We start from the raw sequence: 22,027 nt of genomic DNA on the forward strand, positions 1-22,027 counted from the left end.
CATTGCTTACTTGCCAAGACCAAATAAAAAAACCCATTGGCCCAATACTGTGAACATGCTAAAAATAAACAATCTGAAATACTTTTTGATACGTTGCCAATTGATAAATTAAATAGATACGGGGAAAATAAGCAGCAAAATGTCCTCAAAATACTGGCAAGAGTTTTTATTACAGGACTTTGAATGTATTTTTGCAAACAGCGCTCACTAACAGCCCAGTCCAGTCATTCTCTAGCTGTTAGTTTTTAACCAAGTGATAAACTTTGGTAAACACTGATATATTGCACATCTTATTTTTCAATTTTCAAACCAGCAAACACTCCTAGCATCAGTGTAGAATCAGGGTGGGAAACTGGGATACTAAATGGGTGTAAATCTAATACAACAGAACTTTCTTTTTCCCTCATAGAAATCCTACAGTACAGAAAGAGGCTATTCAGCCCATCGAGTCTGCACCGACCACAATCCCACCCAGGCCCTACCCCCATATCTCTACATATTTACCGAATAATCCCTCTAACCTATGCATTTCAGGGCAATTTTAGCATGGCCAATCAACCTAACCCGCACATCTTTGGACTGTGGGAGAAAACCCACGCAGACACCAGGAGAATGTGCAAACTCCACACAGACAGTGACCCAAGCCAGGAATCGAACCCAGGTCCCTGGAGCTGTGAAGCAGCAGTGCTAACCACTGTGCTACCCTCTTTTCTTTGCCTCATTCATCTAGTTTGGTTGCATCCATAAGACGTAGATGGAGAAGAAGGCCATTTGACCCATTCAGTCTGCTCCCCCATTCGATGCAATCATAACTGATCCATATTATAATCCTCAACTCCACTTTCCCAGCTAATCCTCACAACCCTTAATTCCCTTACTGACTGGAAACCTATCTCTCTCAGCTTTGAACATACTTAATGCTGCAGCCTCTACAGTAAAGAATTCCACAGATTCACTACCCTCAGAGAGAAGAAATTCTTCCTCATCAGGTCACACTCAATAATCCTGAACCCTTTGGAAATCTACCTTAATGTGTTAGATAAATATTGTACATTTGTTTTGAGAAGACCAAAATGCGGTTAATGGCTTCCAGAGGATGTTTTAGTCTTCCCTGGGACGTGGACGTTGCTGGCCTGGTTAGCACTTGTTGCTCTTCCCTAATTGCCTTTGAACCGGGTGGCTTTGCCAGCCCATTTTAGGGGGTAGTTAAGAGTAAGTTACATTGCTGTGGATCTAGAGGACCAAGGGATTTTCACCCCTAATGGTGGGTTTTATGATGTACAGACTTAAAAGTTCAAGAGCAAGCCACTCGAGCCTGCTCTGCCATTCATTAAGGTCATGACTGATGTAAATTTTACTTCAATTTCACTTTCTGGCCCATCACCAATGACAGTCGATGATTGCTTCATAGGCTCCACCACAGAGTAATTGCAGTGCATGGAGAGGACCATGGCACTGTGGTACAGTGGTTAACATTGCTGCCTCACAGCAGTTCTTAGACATTTGCTTTGAGAAGGCCAAAATGCAGTTAGCAGCTTCTAGAGGATGTTTTAATCTTCCAAGGGATGTAGATGTTGCTGGCCTGCTCAGAACTTGTTGCCCAGCCCGAGTTGCTTTGGAACTGGATGGGATCGGGGTTCAATTTCAACCTTGGGTCACTCTCTATGTGGAGTTTGCAGGTGTTTCTTATGTCTGGGCGTGTTTCCTCTGGGTGCTCCGGTTTCCTCACACAGTCCACGCTGTTAGGTGCATTAGCCATGCTAAGTTCTCCCTTGGCGTGCCCAAACAGGCGCTGGAGTGTGGTGACTAGGAGATTTTCGCGTTAATTTCATTGCAGTGTTAATGTAAGCCTACTTGTGACACTAATAAATGAACTTGAACTGAAACTTAAACAGTGCACAAGATGGCCATTCGGCCCATTAAGTCCTCACCGACTCTCTAAAACAGCATTCCACCCAGTCCCACTTCGTTGCCTCATCCCCGTCACCCTACACAATCTCTCTTTTCAGAGAGCAATCCAGTTTCATTTTGAATACCTTGATCAAACCTGCCTCCACCACCCACTCAGGATGTTAGCTCCAGACTCCAACCACCCTCTGCACGAGGAAACTTTGCCTCACCTTACTTCTACTCCTATTGCCCATTTTATTGAATCTGTAGCTCATTTAAGAGTACTCATGACAAAGTTAAGGAGATTTATGGATTGAATTGAAGTTGCACTGACTGCTGTGATGGGATTTGAATTCATGTCTCCAGAGCATTAGCCGAGGCCTCTCAATTGTTAGTCCAGTGACATTACCTCACTGTTAGATGATGGGGGAGTGGATATTATTAAGTTTGACTGAACGCCCAAACTCAAATTTAGATGTGCACAATGCCTTATAGGGCTGAGGAGGGAAGAAGGAGCAACGTGATTATCAAGAAAAGATTCCATCAGGGAATGTTCTGGTGATGTGTAGAATCCATATGGATGGTGATGGAATGGGCATTATACTGTACTCACTGTAACACTATTCAAACAATGCGGATGAGGCAAATGGAGAAATTCATTAAACAATTAAAAGAATTAATATTGAGTTTAACCAAAAAGGCCTGGAAGAAATGTGACGCAGATGTATGTTGGAAGATGGAATGTCTTAGCTGCTAGGGAATATTTGGTGCTGTTACCAGTGCTTCTGTCAAGGAATGAGTGAATAAAAAAGCTTGAAGCAGAATGGGAGAAACTGCAAGGCAGCCTGATCCATTTGAACTGCCTGAGAAAACTAATGAGATAGCACGGAAGCAAATGCGCCAAATGCCCTCTCTTTGTGTGGCAAATCTCTAGACTCTCTAGTTCAGGATAATGTAGTGATTAGCACCACAATGCGCAACAATGCACATTGATCCCATCCAACGTTTGCCAAATAGACTTGCATCAACCCTTGTTCTTGGAGTTTCAGGGGACGGTAACCACTGCCCAATGATGGCTTACAATGACTTCAAGCACGAATATCTGGAGAGGTTGTTAATCAACATGATGTACCCCACACGGAACGGTAGGCCAACTAAAGGCATGAAGCATTTTCTGCTTTCGGACACAGTAGCTCCAGTGTTTTTACAGTAAAGCATTCATGATTATAGTTCAGCAGTGGAGCAAATGGGATGTCTGTCATCTTAATGTACTCTGCGGCTGGTTTTCCTAAGATGTATGATAATGCACTGAAATGATGATTTAAAAAAAAAGTAACTATATGTGTCGTAAAATGACTATGTGCCAATAGGATCTTGCCATCCATAAGCTATACAATTTTTGCAATGGTGAGCACAGCTAAATCATCTTAATGCTGCATTAGTTCAAACATAACTTGATATTTTCAGTACGTTTATATTGCAGATATTGAGTATTTCTGAAGAGGTGTTCCTCTAGCCTGTAATTTATAGGTGAAAAATATTTTGAGGCAAAGATTTTGGAAGATTTTGTCTCATAAATCAGCCAAACACTGAAATTAAACTATTTCTTCACTTGTGTATAGTTGTAATTGACTCAAAAATAGAATTAACATTGCATGAGATATATTATAAAGTGAATTTTATTGTATTTTGTCCTATTTTAATAATATGCAAGCTGCGTTGGTGATTAATGTGCAATTTACAGTGTACATGTATTTGTAAATACTTTGTTGTATAATTTATGCAAATAAACTTTTTTCAGAATTCGGTCAGCTCCTGGGATGTGATTCATTTTACAGAGCAAATAAATTGATATTTGCGCCTTAACATCGTTGAAATGTCTCAGAGTAATTTCTGCCTGGGTGTAAATTCCCTGTAAAAGGATTCCCCGAAACTGCAATCACCACTCCACCACCCGCCCTCCTCCTGTCCCTTCTGATGGTGGCTTCGCTGCAGGAATGATCTTTATTTAAAGTTTAACAAAGTTGATGAGAGGGCACCTCGAAGTTGAAGTAAGGAGAGGTGATGGCCTAATGGTATTGCTGCTTGACTATTAATCCAGATGCTCAGCTAATGCCCTGCAAGCCTGGGTTCAAATTTTACCACAGCAGGTGGTAGAATTTGAATTCAGTAAAGCTTCTTTATTAGTCACGATTAAGGCTTACATTAACGCTACAGTGAAATTCCCCTAGTTGCCACAGTTCAGGTCGATGCACCTAACCGGGACATCTTTCAGAATGTGGGAGGAAACCAGAGCAACTGGAGGAAACTCACACAGACACGAGGAGACCATGCAAACTCCAGACAAACAGTGACCCAAGCCAGGCATCGGACCCGGGTCCCTGGAGCTGTGAAGCAGCAGCGCTAACCACTGTGCGGCCCATCCAATAAAAAATATCTGGAAATAAAGAATCTATTGATGACCGTGAAACCATTGTCAATTGTCAGAAAAACCCATATGGTTCACTAAAGTTTAGTCCATTTATTTATTAGTCACAAGTGGGCTTACAAAGAACAAAGCAAATTACAGCACAGGAACAGGTCCTTTGGGCCCTCCAAGCCTGCACCAACCATGCTGCCTGACTTAACTAAAACCCCCATATCTCTCTATTCCCATCCTATTCATGTATTTGTCAAGACGCCCCTTGAAAGTCACAACCGTATTCACTTCACTACCTCCCTCGGCAAGGAGTTCCAGGCACCCACTACTTTCTGTGTAATAAATCTGCCTTGTTACATCTCCTTTAAACCTTGCCCCTCGCACCTTAAACCTATGCCCCCTAATAATTGACTCTTCCACTCTGGGAAAAAGCTTCTGACTATCCACTCTGTCCATGCGTCTCATAAACTTGTAGACTTCTATCAGGTTACCTCTCAACCTCCGTTGTTCCAGTGAGAACATTACATTCACATTGCAATGAAGTTACTGTGAAAATCCCCTAATTGCCACACTCTGGCGCTTATTTGGGTACAGTAAGAAAGAATCTAGCTTGGCCAATTCACCTAACCTGGACGTCATTGGACTAATGCCTTTCAGAGAAGGAAATCTGCCATCCTTACCTGATCTGGCCTACACGTGACTCCAGATCCACAGTAATGTAGTTGACGCTCAACTGCTATCTGAAATAGCCTAGCCAGCCATTCAACTCAAGGGCAACTAGGGATGGGCAATAAATGCTGGCCAGCCAGTGACACCCATGTCTTAGGAATGAATTTTAAAAAATGTAACCACCCATTGCTAGGGTAACAACTAAAAATTGTTGCAGTTATTAATTGCAAATTAGCCTATTGTCCCAAAGCATGCTGGATGCTGGTACCATATCTCCTTATCAAAGTAGGTTTACAGGCACCGCTTAAAAGATGAAAGCAAAGAAGTGAGGCAGAAACGTTCAGGGTGGGGACTCCAAAACTAAGGGCTTAAGCTGAAGACACTTCAGCTATAACATACAAGTGGCCAGAATCAGAAGAATGCAGAGATCTCAGAGGCCAAAGAGGTGGAAACAACAATGGATTTTAAATCTCACTTTCAATTAAAGCAAGACTTTTGACCACATTTGTCCCTAGGCTCTGAATACCAAACCTGAGCACTTTTGACCTTTTAAAATTCACATCTGGCCCATGTGTGACAAAACATCAGTAAGACGTCTCACAACACCAGGTTAAAGTCCAACAGGTTTATTTGGTCATAAACGCCACTAGCTTTCGGGGTTTGCCCCTTTGTCAGGTGAGTGGGTACTCCCTTGTGAGACTTCTTGCTGTGTTCAGCCCAGTCCAATGCCGGCATCTCCACATCATGACAAAATATCAACCAGATTCAAAATGTTGGCTCTATTCTATCTCCACAGATACTGTCAGATCTGCTGAGATTTTTCAGCATTTTCTGTCTATATATGACTTTGGCTGCGATTGTTGTCTCATCACACAGGGTTCAGGTTCACATAGAAACATAGAAACTAGAAGCAGGAGTAGGCCATTCAGCCCTTCGAGCCTGCTCCACCACTCATTGATCATGGCTCATCATCGAATTCAATATCCTGATTCCCCCTTCCTCCCATATCCCTTGATCCCAAGAGCTATATCTAATTTCTTCTTCAAATCAAAAAATGTTTGGCCTCCACTATATTCTGTGGTCGTGAATTCCACACATTCACCATCGTCTGGGTGAAGAAATTTCACCTCATCCTCAAACAATGACCCCTAGTCCTGGGCTCTCCCACCATTGGGAACATTCTTTCTGAATGTACCCTGTCTAACCCTGTTAGAATTTTATAAGCTTCTATGAGATCCCCTCTCATTCTCCTAAACTACAGTGAATATAATCCTAACTGACTTAGTCTCACCTTATATGACAGACCTGCTATTCCAAGAATCAGCCTGGTAAACCTTCGCTGTACTTCCTCTATAGCAAGGACATCCTTCCCCAGATAAGGACAACAAAACTGCACACAATGCCCTGGATGTGGCCTTTGGGGTGGCACAGTGGTTAGCACTGCTACCTCACAGCACCAGGGACCCGGGTTTGATTCCCGGCTTAGGTGTGGAGTTTGCACATTCTCTCATGGGTGCTCTGGTTTCCTCCCACTGTGTGAAAGATGTGCTGGTCAGGTGCAATGGCCATGTTAAATTCTCCTCATGCCTGGATGGGTGCAGCTCCAACAACACTCAAGAAGGTTGAAACCATCCAGGGCAAAGCAGCCGGCTTGATTGCTACCCCTTCCACAACTACTCAATCCCTCCAACACCGATGCACACAGGCAGCAGTGTGTACCATCTATAAGTTGCACTTCAGCTAAGTTGACTGCACCATGTTTAGTCTCATTTGCAACCCCTCAGGTACTGGAGCAGTTCATGTCCAAATGCAATACCCAGGCTCGGGCTGACACATGGGAACAAACATTCATGCCACACAAATTCCAGTCAATTACCATCTCCAGTGTGAGAGGATCTAACAATCACCCTTTAACATGCATGAACTGCAAGTTGCAGGAACTCACCAAGTCATCTTAGATAGCACCTTCCAAACCCACAACCACTACCATTTAGAAAGCAGTAAATTCTTGGGAACACGCCAACTGCAAGTTCCCCACCAAGTGACTCACAATCCTAACTTGATAATATATCCCATCCCTTTATAGTCGCTGGGTCAAAATCCTGGAATTCCCTCCCTAACAGCACTATGGGTGTACATACACCTAATGGGCTGCAGCAATTCAAGAAGGCAGCTCATCTTTACCTGTCTTTACCTGGGGTGGCACGGTAGCACAGTGGGCTCGATTCCCGGCTTGGGTCACTGTCTGTGTGGAGTTTGCACATTCTCCTCATGTCTGCGTGGGTTTCCTCCAGTTTCCTCCCACTGTCCAAAGCTGTGCAGATTAGGTTGATTGGCCATGCTAAAGTTGCTCCTGACTGTCCTGAGATGCGTAGGTTAGAAGGATTAGTAAGTAACATATGTAGGGATATGAGGGTGAGGCCTGGGTGGGATTGCGGTCGGTGCAGACTCGATGGGCCGAATGGCCTCTTTCTGTACTGTAGGGATTCTATGATTCTGTTCTATGATTTTAGGCGGCCTGGTTAGTTTAAGGATTTCATTAAACATTTCATTTCACGAAGGCAAAAAAAGTTTATTCAGTTCAATAGAATTCTTAAACTGGTTTGATTAAAACATTGACATGTTAGAATCAAAAACATTGCAAATTAACAATATTCAGACAATTAAGACAAGACAAATCTCATTTTGGCCAAAATGGGAGATCAATGGGTCCACCTACGCAGCTAATGAGCTAGCAGGCTTTCACAAAAGATTTCATGCCAAAGAATTGGTTATAGTTTTTGTTATTAGATTAATCAGCCCAGCAATTAATTAAAAGCAATTTCATTCATTCCCTGTTCTGTCAATCTAACAATGGCTAGTCCTTCAATTAGTTATATTTTGACACCTTCAAATATTGATCTGTCATTCGTCTGTCCATTTTATGGGAAGCCCCTCCCAAAAATGGCTCTTTATGATTCAGAATTCCCCTAACCGGTTTAAACCACTCTAATACTAAAAGACACTGTTATCTTTTGGTATTACCACCCGGCCTGGGTAATTTATTTTGTTGCATGGTTAGTGCTTGACTTGAGCTGATACGTTTCATGAATACACTTTTCCTTTTACTGGCATGTTACAAATTTGTCTCTTAGAGACATTATTGAGATGTTACTTAAATATTTTGTATTATTCTCAAACCACACATTAAAACGTTAGCTGCTAGTTATCCTCATGTTGGGCATTTAGGATTAATCAGAATTCTCAACTGCGGTGGTGAACTTTGGGCACCAATCAACAAACACCCCCAATCACAGGGTGAAGAGAGGGCAATATCCTTTAGGATGAATTGGAGTCTGCTCAGGGTGGGGTGATGGAGGGTAACAGGTTCACAGCATTGCAAGGCAAGGAAGGTCATGTGGCCTATCTTAATACACCTCTCCAGAGCAACCCTACAGACTTCAACTGTTAATTGTTTTATTATTGATCTATCTGAAAGTCAAGTTGATGTGTTCATTGCCCTTTGAATGAAGAACTTCCTGACACCAGTTCTCAATCTGTCATTTAATATTGTGACTCTGGGGGCCGTTAGTTTGTTAAATTGTCAATACATAAAGAAGATAACATAGGAATTGGGTGCAGAAGTAGGCAAATTCAGCACTTTGAGCCTGCTCCGCCATTCAATCAAATCATGGCTGATCTCTCCGTGGTCTCAAATCCAGCTGTTCCGCATTTGAATTAAGAATATATTTACTAGAAATATATCTCTAGTAAGAAATATAACTAGAGATATATCTATATCCTTCTTGAAACCATTCAATGATTCAGACTCCTCCACGCTATGAAGCAGCGAGTTCCACAAATTCACCACCATCCGTGAAACGTAGTTTCTCCTCATCTCAGTTTTAAATTTACTGCCTCTCAACCATAAGAACATAAGAAATAGGAGCAGGAGTAGGCCATCTAGCCCTTCGAGCCTGCCCCGCCATTCAATAAGATCATGGCTGATCTGTCGTGGCTCAGTTCCACATTCCCACCCTCTCCCCATAACCCTTAATCCCCTTGCCTATCAAAAACCTATCAACCTGCGTCTTAAAAATATTTAGCGAGGCAGCCTCCACCACTTCAACGGGCAGAGAATTCCAGAGATTCACCACCCTTTGAGTGAAGAAGTTCCTCCTCAACTCCGTTCTAAACCGCTCCCCCCCCTTTATCTTGAGGCTGTGCCCCCTAGTCCTACTGTCCTTTCTGAGCGGGAAGAGTCTCTCCACCTCTATCCTATCCATCCCATTCATCATCTTATACGTCTCAATGAGATCTCCCCTCATTCTTCTAAACTCTAACTAGTACAAGCCTAGTTTATTTAGCCTCTCCTCATAGTTCAACCCCCTCAACTCTGGTATCAGCCTAGTAAACCTCTGCACTCCCTCCAAGGCCAAAATATCCTTGCATAAGTGCGGCGACCAAAACTGCACACAGTACTCCAGCTGCGGCCTCACCAGTGCCCTGTACCTCTTTTGTAAATTGCCTCACAAGGGGAAACATTTGGTCTACGTTTACTTTATCAACCCCTTTTAAAATTTGATATACCTCAATCAGATCAACCCTTATCCTTCTAAACTCCAGTGAATATAAGCCCAAACTGTTTAATCTCTCCTCGTACGCCAACCCCTTCACCCTCGGAACCAATGCCCCATTAGAAGCCTCCAAACAATTGCAGGGAACTTTACTTTGAATCCCAATTAATGCCTTGGAAAAAATCCATGACAAAATTGGTTTTCTACGAGCACTCCTGCTTAATATTCTACAGATGGGCATCAACTAATGCCAGTGGCATTTGCTACCAAATAAACCCGTTGGACCTTAACCTGGTGTTGTGAGACTTCTTGCTGTGTTTAGCCCAGTCCAACGCCGGCATCTCCACATCATCCGTTAAGTTATGCAGGGCATAATTCGAAGATCCTGCTCGAATGTAAGTTTGTTTTGTAATTGCATGCTCTAATATCTCGGCGTAGGTCCAACAGGGTGACTAGAGTAAGCAAAGAACAGGATGTTCAAACTTTATGATAATTCCTCTATTGAACAATTGTTTCCTGTGATAGAAAAAGAGTAATGGTTTCCCACCATAGAAAGACTAAGTATTTGCTTAAATTCTAATCAGAGTATATTTAATGGAAAAACATACTTTTGCAAAAAGTAAATATAATGTTCATGGAATATTTTCCTACATTGCATTCCTCAATATCATGATTTTTTTATTTATTAGTCACAAATAGGCTTACATTAACACTGCATTGAAGTTACAGTGAAAATCTCCTGGTCGCACACTGTGGTACCTGTTCAGGTAACATAAGAACATAAGAAATAGGAGCAGGAGTAGGCCATCTAGCCCTTCGAGCCTGCCCCGCCATTCAATAAGATCATAGCTGATCTGAAGTGGATCAGTTCCACTTTCCTGCTTTCTCCCCATAACCCTTAATTCTTGGATACACTGAGGGGGAATTTAGCATGGCCAATGCACCTAACCAGCTCGTCTATCGGACTGTGGGAGGAAACCAGAGCACTTGGAGGAAATCCACAGAGATACAGGAAGAATGTGCAAACTCCACACAAACAGTGACCCAAGCCAGGAATCAAATCTGGGTTCTTGGTGCTTGAGGCAGCAGTGTGAACTGTATCACTCTGCTGCCCTTGCACTTTGTGTTACATGTTTGAGAATATTTTCCAGGCATCAGAACAATGAAAATCTCCTAGAAATGACTGTTTAAATGCCAGATTGTGCCCATGCAAGTTCCAAATGATGAGCTGCTCCAACAACTTGCATGCTGCCTCTCCCATGAGGGACTAGCGAATGTGTGGAATAGACTTCCACTGACAAAACAACGACAAAACCATTGGTAATTAACTCCCCAAAATACTCTACAAAATACAGCAGCATAGCATTTCCTTCCTGAGTTTTCCTGGAGAATGGTGGTCTTCTGATCTAAGGAAGGATGTACTTGCCATAGAGGGGAAGTGCCACAGAAGTTCACCAAACTAATCACTGAGAAAGTGCCATTGTCTGATGAGGAGACATTGAGGAAACTGAATCCTGCATTCTCTTGAGTTTTGAAGGATGAGAATTGATTCCCATTGAAACTTGGAAATTCTTACAGGGCATAACAGGGTGGATGTGGATGGACTGTTCCTCCTAGCTGGTAAATATAAAAGCAGATCTCAGAGTATGGAACAGGCCATTTAAGACTGAGATGAGGAGAAATTTCTTCATTCAGTGGGTGGTGAATCTTTGGAATTCGCTGAGGAAAATGAACCATTGAGGCAGAGATCTATAGACTCCTGAGTGCCAATGATATCAAGGGATATCCAAAGATGTGCGGGTTAGTTGTTTTGGTCATGCTAAAATTTCCCGGGATGCGTAGGTTGGAGGGATTAGTGGGGTAAATATGTGGCGTAACGGGGATAGGGCCTAGGTGGGATTGTTGTCGATGTAAGACTCGATGGGCTGAATGGTCTGCTTCTGCGCTGCAGGGATTGTATACTGGAGAAAATCATCCCCAGAGGTGGATGATCAGCCTTGATCTGTTTGAATGGCAGAGCAGCCTTGATGGGCCAAATGGCCTACTCCAATTCCTATATTATTATGAGGTGCCGGAGCTGCTTTCATGCCTACACTAGGTACAGCACGGTTATGGATGCAGGCTGGTCTGTTGCCCGGGTAGACAGGGAGATGTTGATTTGATGCTACCCCTTCACCACACAGCCCAACCACTTAGAGTGACACCAGGCTCCCTGGTGTGGGTAATGAATATGCAGGCAGCTTCTGCCTTGTGTAAGAAAGAGATAAAGCCACAAGGTGGGCCTGTAATGACATTATCTAAAGCAACAGTCTACTTATGCCCACATCACTCATCATATGCTGATCCCAACTCAACACTGGCCTTCAATTAAAGTTCCAGTATCTAAGCTGGCAGTTGCAATTGTTAATTTAAATAATGGGCCACTTCATCAGTCCATAGTTGGAAAGATGTATATCCTTGTTTTTCCTATTGATCGCCAGCAAGGCCAGCATTTATTACTCATCCCTAATTGCCCTTGAGAAGGTGGTGGTGCGCTGCCTTCCTGAATCACTGCAGTCCGTGTAGTGTACTCGTCTGCACTCGTTGGAGCCTGGGTCTGCACTCGTTGGAGTTTAGAAGGATGAGGGGGGATCTTATAGAGATGTATAAGATAATGAAAGGGATGGATAGGGTAGAGGTAGAGAGATTCTTCCCGCTCAGAAAGGACAGCAGGACTAGAGGGCACAGCCTCAAGATAAGCGAGGGGGGGGAGGTGGTGGGGGTAGTTTAGATCGGAGTTGAGGAGGAACTTCTTCACTCAAAGGGTGGTGAATCTCTGGAATTCTCTGCCCGTTGAAGCACATAAGAACATAAGAAATAGGAGCAGGAGTAGGCCATCTAGCCCTTCGAGCCTGCCCCGCCATTCAATAAGATCATGGCTGATCTGTCGTGGCTCAGTTCCACATTCCCGCCCTCTCCCCATAACCCTTAATCCCCTCTCTTATCAAGAACCCATCAACCCGCTTCTTAAAAATATTTAGCGAGGCAGCCTCCACCACTTCAACGGGCAGAGAATTCCAGAGATTCACCACCCTTTGAGTGAAGAAGTTCCTCCTCAACTCCGTTCTAAACCGCCTCCCCCTTATCTTGAGGCTGTGCCCCCTAGTCCTACTGTCTTTTTTGAGCGGGAAGAGTCTTTCCACCTCTATCCTATCCATCCCATTCATCATCTTATACGTCTCAATGAGATCTCCCCTCATTCTTCTAAACTCTAACGAGTACAAGCCTAGTTTATTCAGCCTCTCCTCATAGCTCAATCCCCTCAACTCCGGTATCAGCCTAGTAAACCTCCTCTGCACTCCCTCCATGGCCAAAATATCCTTGCGCAGGTGCGGCTCCCAAAACTGCACACAGTACTCCAGCTGCGGCCTCACCAATGCCCTATACAGCTGCAGCAAGACCTCCCTACTTTTATATTCAATCCCCCTCGCTATGAAGGCCAGCATCCCATTCGCCTTCCTGACCACCTGCTGCACCTGCAAGCTGGGTTTTTGCGACTCACGCACAAGGACCCCGAGGTCCCTCTGCACCATCACCTGCTGCAGTTTTTCACCACGTAAGTAATAGTCCTTCCTACCATTCTTCCTACCAAAGTGGACCACCTCACACTTGCCAACATTAAATTCCATTTGCCATTTCCTGAAGTGGTGGAGGCTACCTCGCTAAATGTATTTAAGTCACGGGTAGATAAGTTTTTGACAGACAAGGGAATTAAGGGTAACGGGGAGAAAGCGGGAAAGTGGAACCGATCCACTTCAGATCAGCCATGATCTTATTGAATGGCGGGGCAGGCTCGAAGGGCTAGATGGCCTACTCCTGCTCCTATTTCTTATGTTCTTATGTTCTTCGTGCAGATATGCCCACAGTGCTGTTAGGGAGGCTGTTCAAGATTTTGAACCCAGTGACAGCCAAGTGAACAGCGATATATTTCCAGGTCAGGATGGTGAGTGGCTTGGAGGGGAACATGAAGGTGGCACAGATCATGGGTTTGGAAGGTGCTGTTGATGGAGTCTTCATGACTGGGGTAGTGAATTCCACAGACTCACAGCCCTTTGAGAGAAGTAACTTCTCCTCATCTCTGTTTTAAATCTTCCACCCCCTATTCTAAAACTGACCTCTTGTTCTAGATAGCCCTACAAAAGGAAACATCCTCTCCACATCAACTTTGTCAATCCCCCCTATCCCCCTTATCATCTTGTACACCTCAATTAGATTTCTTCCCATTCTCCTATGCTCCCAGGGAATGTGGGCCTAAGTTGCCCAACCTCACCCCGGAAGGCAAAACTCACATCTCTGGAATCAAGGAGAATTGGTGCAAGTTGAGATATGTTCTGGGGAGTTGGGGGAGATGGGAAGGGCAAGGGGGGAGGGGCACAGCGGGGGGGGGAAGCCGGCAGAGGGGGAGATAAGGATCAGGCAGGGACTGGTGCTCAGGAATTATCTTCTGAAGGCGAAGAACCATGTTTGAATAGCAGTGATGTAAGGGTCACTGCTGAGCTGTGCCTAGCGCGGTGGCACAGTGGTTAGCAACGCTGCCTTACAGCACTGGGGACACAGGTTCGATTCCTGGTGCGGGTCACTGTCTGTGTGAGTTTGCATGTTCTCCCCATGTCTGTGCGGGTTTCCTCTGTGTGCTCCAATTTCTTCCCACAGTTCAAAAGATGTGCTGGTTAGGTGCATTGACCTGAAGAGGTGCCAGAGTGAGATGACTAGGGGAATTTCACAATAACTTCATTGCAGTGTTAACGTAAGCCTTACATGTGACTAATAAATAAACTTGACTTTGGAATTATTTCAGAATTTAACTTAAAATCACAGAAGGAGGTCATTCGGTCTATTGAGTTTGCACTGACCACTATCTAGGCCCTATCCCCATACCGCTATGCATTTACCCTAGCCAGTCCCTCCTGGGGCAATTTAGCATGGCAATCCACCTAATCTGCACATTTTTGGACTGTGGGAGGAAAGAAGTCCTGAGAGAACTCTACAAGATTATGAGGGGCATGGACAGAGTGGATAGTCAGAAGCTATTTCCCGGGATGGAAGAGTCGATTACTAGGGAGCAGATAGGTTTAAGAGGCAATGTTTAAAGGAGATGTACAAGGCAAGTTTTTTACATCGAGGCTGGCAGGTGCCTGGAACTCACTGTCAGGGGAAATTGAAGTGGTGGAGGCTGCCTCGCTAAATATTTTTAAGACGCGGGTTGATGGGTTTTTGATAAGAGAGGGGATTAAGGGTTATGGGGAGAGGGCGGGAATGTGGAACTGAGCCACGACAGATCAGCCATGATCTTATTGAATGGCGGGGCAGGCTCAAAGGGCTGGATGGCCTACTCCTGCTCCTATTTCTTATGTTCTTATGAGATACGATAGTGACTTTTAAGGAACACCTCGACAAATGCGTGAATAGGATGGGAATGGAGGGACATGATCCCCCCAAGGTTAGGGGATTTTAGTTCAGTCAGGCAGTATGGTCAGTACAGGCTTAGAAGGACAAAGAGTCTGTTCCTGTGCTGTGATTTTCTTTGTTCTTTGAAACTGGAGCACCTGGGGGAAACCCAAGCAGACGCGCGGAGAATATGCAAACTCCACACAGACAGTGACCCAAGCCAGGAATCGATGCCAGGTCCCTGGTCCTATGAGGCAACAGTGCTAACCACTGTGCCACCACGCCGTGTGCTTTGTAATTTAATAACTTGAAAACTTTTGGGGATCCAGATGTATTCATGCACATTTACTTAGGTACAGACCATGATAGATCTCACATGATTGTAGAATTATACATTTGCTGCCCTTGTTCTCTGAAGTGACAGAGTTTATCTGCTTGGGTGGAGTGGCAGAACAAACCTTGTTCAAATTGTTTTTTTATAGCCAGATTTCACTGTGATCAGGTGGAACTTCAATTTGTTGTGGATTAGCGTGCACACTTGATAGGAGACTTATCTTTCACAGGGCGTGAATGTTGTGACTCAGGCAGCATTTTTATTGCCTGTCTTTAATTGCCTTTTAGAGGGTTGTTGTGAGTCACCTGCAATCCGTGTGGTGTAGCTACACTCAGTGCTGTTCAGGGGGGAGGTCCAGGATTTTGACCCAGCAACAGTAAAGCGGGGGAGGTGATGGCATAGTGGTATTATTGCTAGACTATTGATCTGTGAAACTCAGATCATATTTTGTGGTCCTGGGTTCGAATCCTCACATAACAGATGTGGAATTTGAATTCCACAAAAATCTGGAATTAAGAATCTACTGATGAAACGATTGTCGGAACGATTCATCTGGTTCACTAAATTCTTTAGGGAAGGAAGTCTACCAGACCATACTTGGTCTGGCCTACATGTGACTCCAGAGCCACTGCAATGTAGTTAACTCTCAATTGCCTTTCAAGGGCAACTAGGGATGGGCAATGAATGCTGGACAGCCAGTGACGCCCATGTTCCACAAATAAATAAAAAATAGAATGGTGATTATATTTCTACACCAGGATAATGCAGGGATTGGGAAGGGAACTTGCAGGTGGTGGTGTTCCCATGCCTTTTCTGCCCTCGTCTTTCTAAATGATGGGGGTCATGGGTCATTGGAAAATGCTGTCTGAGGATTAGATATCACTAAAACACTGGGATCCAGCGTTAGTTACTCCCTTCTATAACTGTCAGTCAGAGTTAACATGCACGCCAGCATATGAATGTGACATGCAAACAAAGATTATTGGTGCGTCCGGACCTGCCCTACACTCATGACCCCCAGAGCATGATGATCTGATGCATCCTATTCCTCGAAACTGACGTGTCTGCAAGAGGCAACAGGAAAGAAGGAACAAAAACAAGTGACAAATACCTGGAAAATTCCACTTGGATCTCCCCAGGCAATGGAAACCATTCCAGGAGATCACATGATCCAAGTATTTTCCAAGAAGTCGCTTATCCTTCACTACTATATTGTAACTTTAGCCCCTGCCAAGAAACATTCCAACTCCCTCTTGAAGATATTGTAGACAGCCAGCACTCAATACATCAGCCAATAACAAATTCCAGATGTTTTCCTCTGTCTAGGAAATGGAGAATTTGTCAATGTACGTACAGTCTGTTCCTATTTTTTATTTCCATTTTGCATATCCCCTGTCCTTCCCAATCAACTAATCTTAAACAATCTTGCATTCAGCCCATCTGCAGGATTAGGGTGTTCAGCAGAGCAAGGGTTAATTCGGGAGTAGAGAACAGTACTATCTACAGTATAATGTAGGGGGCTAAATGATAGCAAAATGTCCATTAGGATCTAGAAGGAGCTGCCATGGAGACAACATCAATGTACAACCACCTTGGAAATGCACATAGTAAAATGTTACCAATAAAGGATTTATATTCAACCATACAGGCCTCAAGACCACTCCATAAAACACCAAACAACCGTTATAATACAGTCTTGGTTTTTCATTAATGTATAACACATACCAGTTAAGTCCGCAGCTTTGACTTACCTGATCTTTGATGTATTAGATAGCTAGAATGAATGGGCTGCCTTATGAGGAAAGGTTGTACACACTGGGCTTGTTTCCACTCGAGTTTAGAAGAATGAAGAGGCACTGGAAGTCTCAACATTTTGAGCTATCTTGACAAGGTGGATGTGGAAAGGATTTTTCCTCTTGTAGGTGAGTCCACTACTACGGGGCACTGTTTTAAAATGAGAGGTCACACTTTTAGGATGGAAATGTGAAGAATTTTTTTTTTCTCAGAGGGTGTGCGACTTTGGAATTCTTTGCCTCAAAGGGGGTCATTGAATATTTTTTAAGGTGGAAGTAGGAAAGGGAATCAAAAGTTACTGGGAGTAGATAGGAATGTAGAACTTATTGCGATTCAGGTTAGAAACTTCAAATGGAGATTGCCTGAACCATAAGTTTTGCTTCTTGAATTTGGCTAGGGAAAGCATGATATGTTTCACTTCAGGTATGATCAAAATGACCCACGAGGGAGCTTTTACCAAGCAAAGTGTATTTAAGAATACAGTTAACATGTGTCAAAAGAAAATTAGCAATACCTTTTATCAATTATAAACAGAAAGAAAACAACCACTATTGTGTATTAATCCTTAATTGAATATTAAATAATTCCAACAAGCCAAACCTTTCATAGACAAAACCCTTTTCACAGGCTTAACACAACATAGATTAAAATCTCACTTGACTAGAGTTGAGTCTTCTCAAAGCCTGCACTTTCATTCTGATAGGTAAAATGTTGCCTTGCGATAACCAGCAGAATTTCCAGATAGAACAAGGAGACAGAGAGAGAGACCTCAGCTACGCTGTACCTCCACTTATCAGTGATTACTACCTTCCCCTACTACTACCAGTCTCTAACTTTGGTGACTTGGCTCTCAAACTTCCTTCTTCCAGGTCAAATTCCATTCAGGCCATTTGGACACTATTTTCTCAATACTCACCTTCAGCATCAGGCCCCCTAGCCTGAGGTTCAGCCTGGCTTCCAGCCTAAACTCAATCTGAAGTGACCCACTTCCAATGCGCAGAGTGCTGTAAAGATTAATGAGTATTAATTCATTCATTCATTATGATTGGCCCTTATTAAAGTCCTTTGTATGGTTATATTTATACGAGACTAATTATACTAATTATACTATACTAATTATACTATACTATTTATACTATACGTCTACTGAGGTAGTATGGGCAGAGGTTAGAAACAGGAAAGGAGAGGTCATCCTGTTGGGAGTTTTCTATAGGCCTCCGTAAAGTTCCAGACATGTAGAGGAGAGGATTGCAAAGATGATTCTGGATAGGAGTGAAAGTAACAGAGTAGTTGTTATGGGGGATTTTAACTTTACAAATATTGACTGGAAAAGCTACAGTTCGAGTACTTTAGATGGGTCGCTTTTTGTCCAATATGTGCAGAAGGGTTTCCTGACACAGTATATAGATAAGCAAACAACAGGAGAGGCCACATTGGATTTGGTACTGGGTAATGAACCGGGGTAGGTGTTTGATTTGGAGGTAGGTGAACGCTTTGGTGATAGTGACCACAATTTGGTTACGTTTACATTAGCGATGGAAAGGGATAGGTATGTACTGCTGGGCAAGAGTTATAGCTGGGGGAAAGGAAATTATGATGCGATTAGGCAAGATTTAGAATGCATGGGATGTGGAAGGAAACTGCAGGGGACGGGCACAATTGAAATGTGGAGGTGGTTCAAGGAACAGCTATTTGTGACCTTGATAAGTATGTGCCTTTCAGGCAGGGAGGAAGTGGTCAAGTGAGGGAACTGTGGTTTACTAAAGAAGTTGAATCACTTGAAAAGAGGAAGAAGGAGACTTATGTCAAGATGAGACGTGAAGGCTAAGTTAGGGCGTTTGAGAGTTACAATTTAGCCAGGAAGGACTTAAAGAGAGAGCTAAGAAGAGCCAGGAGGAGACAACAAAGAACAGTACAGCACAGCAAACAGGCCCTTCGGCCCTCCAAGCCTGTGCCGCTCATTGATCCAACTAGACCATTTGTTTGCATCCTTCCATTCCAAGTCTGCTCATGTGACTATCCAGGTAAGTCTTAAACGATCCCAGCGTGTCCGCCTCTACCACCCTACTTGGCAGTGCATTCCAGGCCCCCACCACTCTCTGTGTAAAAAATGTCCCTCTGATATCTGAGTTAAACCTCAACCCTATCACCTTGAGCCCGTGACCCCTCGTGATCGTCACCTCCGACCTGGGAAAAAGCTTCCCACTGTTCACCCTATCTATACCCTTCATAATTTTGAACACCTGTATTAGGTCTCCCCTCATTCTCCGTCTTTCCAGGGAGAACAACCCCAGTCGACCCAACCTCTCCTCATAGCTAAGACCCTCCATACCAGGCAACATCCTGGTAAACCTTCTTTGCACTCTCTCCAAAGCCTCCACGTCCTTCTGCTAGTGTGGTGACCAGAACTGGACGCAGTACTCCAAATGTGGCCTAACCAATGTTCTATACAGCTACAGCATCGGACTCCAGTTTTTATACTCTATACCCCATCCTATAAAGACAAGCATGCCATATGCCTTCTTCACCACCTTCTCCACCTGTGCTGCCACCTTCAAGGATTCATGGACTTGCACACCTAGGTCCCTCTGTGTTTCTATACTCTTGATGGTTCTGCCATTTGTTGTATAACTCCCCCCCATATTAGTTCTACCAAAATACATCACTTCGCATTTATCTGGATTAAATTCCATCTGCCATTTCTCTGCCCAATTTGCCAGCCTATCTATATTCTGCTGAATTGCCCGACAATGTTCATCGCTATCAGCAAGCCCAGCCATCTTTGTGTCATCCGCAAACTTACTGATCACACCAGTTACACCTTCTTCCAAATCATTTATATATATCACAAATAGCAAAGGTCCCAGTACAGAGCCCTGTGGAACACCACTAGTCACAGGCCTCCATCCAGAAAAAGACCCTTCGACTGATACCCTCTGCCTCCTGTGGTCAAGTCAGTTCTCTACCCATCTAGCCACCTCTCTTTGTATCCCATGAGTCTTAACCTTTTTCACCAACCTGCCATGAGAGTCTTTATCAAACGCCTTTCTGAAATCCATATAGACAACATCCACGGCCCTTCCTTTGTCAACCATTTTTGTCACCTCTTCAAAAAAACTCCACCAAATTTGTAAGGCAAGACCTCCCTCTTACAAAACCATACTGTCTGTCACTAATGAGATTGTTCCGTTCTAAATGTGCATACATCCTATCTCTAAGAATCCTCTCCAACAGCTTCCCTACCACAGACATCGAGCTCACCGGCCTATAACTACCTGGGTTATCCCTGCTACCCTTCTTAAATAACGGTACCACATTCGCTATCCTCCAATCTTCTGGGACCTCACCTGTGTCCAATGAAGAGACAAAGATTTCCATCAGAGGCCCAGCAATTTCATCTCTCGTCTCCCTGAGCAGTCTAGGATAGATGCCATTAGGCCCTGGGGATTTGTCAGTTTAATGCTCCCTAAAAAACTTAACACTTCCTCCCTTGTAATGGAGATTTTCTCTAATGGGCCAATACCTCCTTCTGAGACACTCCCAGTCAACACGTCCCTCTCCTTTGTGAAGTCTTTGGCAGGTAGGATCAAGGAAAACCCTAAAACTTTCTGTAGGTATGTCAGGAATAAAAGAATGACTAGGGTAAGATTAGGGCCAGTCAAGGACAGTAGTGGGAAGTTTTGCTTGGAGCCCAAAGAGATAGGAGAGGCACTAAATAAATATTTTTCATCAGTATCCACACAGGAAAAGACAATGTTGTCGTGGAGAATACTGAGATACAGGCTATTAGACGAGGGACTGAGGTTCATAAGGAGGAAGTCTTAGCAATTCTGGAAAGTATGAATTCTCTGGGAGGCTAGGGAGGAGATTGCAGAGCCTTTGGCTTTGATCTTTAGGTCGTCATTGTCTACAGGAATAGTGCCAGAAAACTGGAGGATAGCAAAATGTTGTCCCCTTGTTCAAGGAGAGGAGTAGAGACAACTCTGGTAATTATAGACCAGTGAACCTTACTTCCATTGTGGGCAAAGTTTTGGAAAGAATTATGAGAGATAGGATTTATAATCATCTAGAAAGGAATAATTTGATTAGGGATAATCAGCACGATTTTGCGAAGGGTAGGTCGTTCTTCACAAACCTTATTGAGTTCTTTGAGAAGGTGACCAAAGAGGTGGATGAGAGTAAAGCAGTTGATGTGGTGTACATGGATTTCAGTAAAGCGTTTGATAAGGTTCCCCATGATAAGCAATTGCAGAAGATGCAGAGGCATGGGATTGAGGGTGATTTAGCGATTTGGATCAGAAATTGGCTAGCTGCAAGAAGACAGAAGGTGGTGGTTGATGGGAAATGTTCATCCTGGAGTTCAGTTACTAGTGGTGTATCTCAAGGATCAGTTTTGGGGCCACTGCTGTTTGTCATTTTTATAAATGATCTGGATGAGGATGTAGAAGGATGGGTTAGTAAATTTGTGGCTGACACTAAAGTCGGTGGAGTTGTGGACAGTGCGGAAGGATGTTGCATACAGAGGGACGTAGATAAGCTGCAGGTGGAGTTTATGGAGTTTAATGTGGAAAAGTGCAAGGTGATTCACTTTGGAAGGAGCAAAAAGAATATAGAGTACTGGGCTAATGGTAAGTTACTTGGTAGTGTGGTTGAACAGGGAGATCTCAGTGTCCATGTGCATAGATCCCTGAAAGTTGGCACCCAGGTTGATAAGGTTGTTAAGAAGACATACGGTGCGTTAGCTTTTGTTGGTAGAGGGATTGAGTTTAAGAGCCATGAAGTCATGCTGCAGTTCAAAACTCTGGTGCAGCAGCACATGGAGTATTGTGTACAGTTCTGATCACCACATTATAGGAAGGATGTGGAAGTATTTGAAAGGGTGCAGAGAAGATTTACCAGGATGTTGCCTGGTATGGTGGGAAAGTCTTATGAGGAAAG

This window comes from Carcharhinus amblyrhynchos, chromosome 5 (genome assembly GCF_965287045.1).
Source record: "Carcharhinus amblyrhynchos chromosome 5, sCarAmb.v2.hapA, whole genome shotgun sequence".
NCBI classification, from domain to species: Eukaryota; Metazoa; Chordata; class Chondrichthyes; order Carcharhiniformes; family Carcharhinidae; genus Carcharhinus; species Carcharhinus amblyrhynchos.